This window comes from Glycine max, chromosome 4 (genome assembly GCF_000004515.6).
Source record: "Glycine max cultivar Williams 82 chromosome 4, Glycine_max_v4.0, whole genome shotgun sequence".
Classification (NCBI taxonomy): Eukaryota; Viridiplantae; Streptophyta; class Magnoliopsida; order Fabales; family Fabaceae; genus Glycine; species Glycine max.
The window spans coordinates 8,058,471-8,061,244 of record NC_016091.4 but is presented as its reverse complement, the minus strand read 5'-3'; positions in this window follow the sequence as shown (position 1 = coordinate 8,061,244).

Here is a 2,774-nt window from a genome sequence, read left to right as displayed (position 1 = left end):
ACATATATATATATCTATATATATATATATATATATATATATATATATATATATATATATTTCAGCTTGCTTAACATGATCACATTCATGAAAAATTAATACAACATCCTAACCAATGAAAGAAGAAAACAACATGGCACTGCAACAATTATCTAACGTGAAGAACTTATTAATATAAGTAACTTGTAACCATATACATAAGTACCTGCCAATTGAAGCTTGAATTGAATGGGGTCCTAGACAAATGTTTAAATCCCTCAAAATTTAATCCAACTGAAATTGCAAGATTTGAAGAGAAATGGGCAACCCCTAACGCACCTTCAGAGGTTGGGTTTGCAAAGTGCTTCAATAAAGTTATTATTAGCTAGAAAGTAACAAGTAATTTAATAACATATAAAAATAAAATAAAGTAAAACGTTGTTTGTTTTTGCAGTCCCAAAAGTTATTATTACAAAGTGCTTCAATAAAGTTATTATTAGCTAGTAAGTAACAAGTAATTTAATAACATATAAAAATAAAATAAAGTAAAACGTTGTTTGTTTTTGCAGTTCCAAAAGTTATTATTAGCTAGTAAGTAACAAAGTAACAATTATTTTTCGGTTTTTCACCAAGGCATATTCAGTTGAATTATTTTTTCCACGTCGATGTCTGTTAGGTGCCAATTTCACGAGCTGCTTCGAGGGCCAGTACCTCCAGAAGCTAAAGGGAGAAGGGAATTACAAATTGGTAAGTAAAGTATATTTTTCATTGTGCTTGATTAATTATTTACATTGATATATATAGAATTTGGATTCATTTGCCTACAAGAATATCCTTCCTAATGAAATTTGTTATTCTTGTCCTACTATAAGAGACAATCACAATCAAGCTAGATACGTTTTGATGCTGCTGATTTTGCTTTGCCCATCCTACCCTCACGCGTAATCCTTCAGGTATGAGGGCCTTGTTACTCTTCTCTTGGGTTTGTTTGCTATTGGCATCCTCTGTCCTTCCTTGTTTATGTTTTCTGTTGCTTGGGCCTTGTTGATGTTGTTTGTTGCTCCCTGTGCTGTGTTCCCTGCTTCTGCTTTCCTATCACTCCCTGGGCCTTAGTCGAGAAGACCACCTTGTTCTCAAGGTGGTAATTGTCACGCAGTTGGGCCCAATCTTCCCATGAGGCCTCATCAGGAGAAAGGCCCTGCCACTGTACCAGCACCTCCCATGGAGCGTTGACTAAGGCTTGACTTCTGCAATAGTCGAGAATAGCTAAAGGAGAAACCACAGGTTGACCATTGATCGCTGGAGGTGGTAACGCAGACTCATGAGTTTGCTCCGTGAGCCCTTAAATGGTTTTAGAACAGAGCAATGGAAGATCGGATGGATACGCGCGCCGTCGGGTAACTGCAAGCGATAAGCTACCTCGCCAATCCTTTCTAAGATCTTAAAGGGCCCGTAGTAATGCTTGACCAGCTTGGCCGGAGTGCCTGGGTGACTTTTGACTGTGCTCTGCCGGTAAGGTCGGAGTTTGAGTAAAACCCAGTCTCCGACATGGTAGACCACCTCTCTGTGTTTCGTATCTGCAAGTGTTTTCATGTATTCCTGTGCCTTGACTAGCTTCTTGCGAATGGCCTGAAATGTGACATCTCTGTCAGTGAGTAATTCGTCCACAAAATCAATATTAGAGGATCCAACAATGTACTTCGGGAACGAGAATGGTTTCCTGCCAAAGGTAATTTCATATGGGGTGGAGCCCGTGCCTACGGTCCATGAAGAATTATGGGACCATTCCACCCAAGGGAGCAATTTACCCCATGAGCCTGGTCGACGGTAAACAAACGCGCGAAGGTACTGTTCAATCACCCTGTTAAGGACCTCGGTCTGTCCATCAGTTTGCGGGTGGTACGTCGAACTCATCCGCAGCAGGATGCCACTCAAGCGAAAAAGTTTATGCCAGAAATGGTTGACGAAGAGCGGATCACGATCTGAAACGAGGCTCCTAGCAATGCCATGCAACTTAACGATAATATTGAGGAACAGGGAAGCTACCATATGCACAGTATGAGTCGCCGGTAACATGCCCAGGTGAATACCTTTGGAAAACCTGCCAACAACCACAAGAATCACAGTATGGCCTTTATACGGTGGTAAACTCATGATAAAGTCCAGGGAAAGATCCTCCCATGGTCTGTGCGGGACCGGAAGAGGACAAAGCAGGCCGGCGGATTTCTTGGTTTCATATTTGGTGAGTTGGCACTCCAAGCACTGAGCCACGAAACGCGTAACATCATCTCTGATACCTTGCCAATGGAAGTTCTCTAAAATTCGAGCTAGAGTTTTGGTGACCCCAGTATGCCTCCCAGTTGGTGTTGCATGATGATATTCATGTATCAAGGTAGGAATTATCGGTAATTCGTGATAGAGCCAAATGCGGCCCTTGTGCAGGATCAAATCGTGCACCACCGAGAATCCAGGATGAGCAGCTGGTGATTCGAGGATAGCACTCCGACGTTGCCTGTATTCCTTGTTCACAGCTAATTGTTGGCGTAATTCTGTGAGAAATGTCAAACAGGGAACAAAGAGTATCATGTGCATGGTGGTCTGTGATTCCGATAGCCGTGACCGAGCATCTGCGGCCTGGTGAGTCACACCAGAGCGATATTGTATGTCGTAGTCATAACCCATTAATCTGGCGAGGTACATGTGTTGCTCTGGTGTCTGGATCACCTAAGTCAACAATTCCGTCAAACTCCGGTGATGAGTTATAATTGTGAAGTGGCGGCCCAATAGGTACTGGC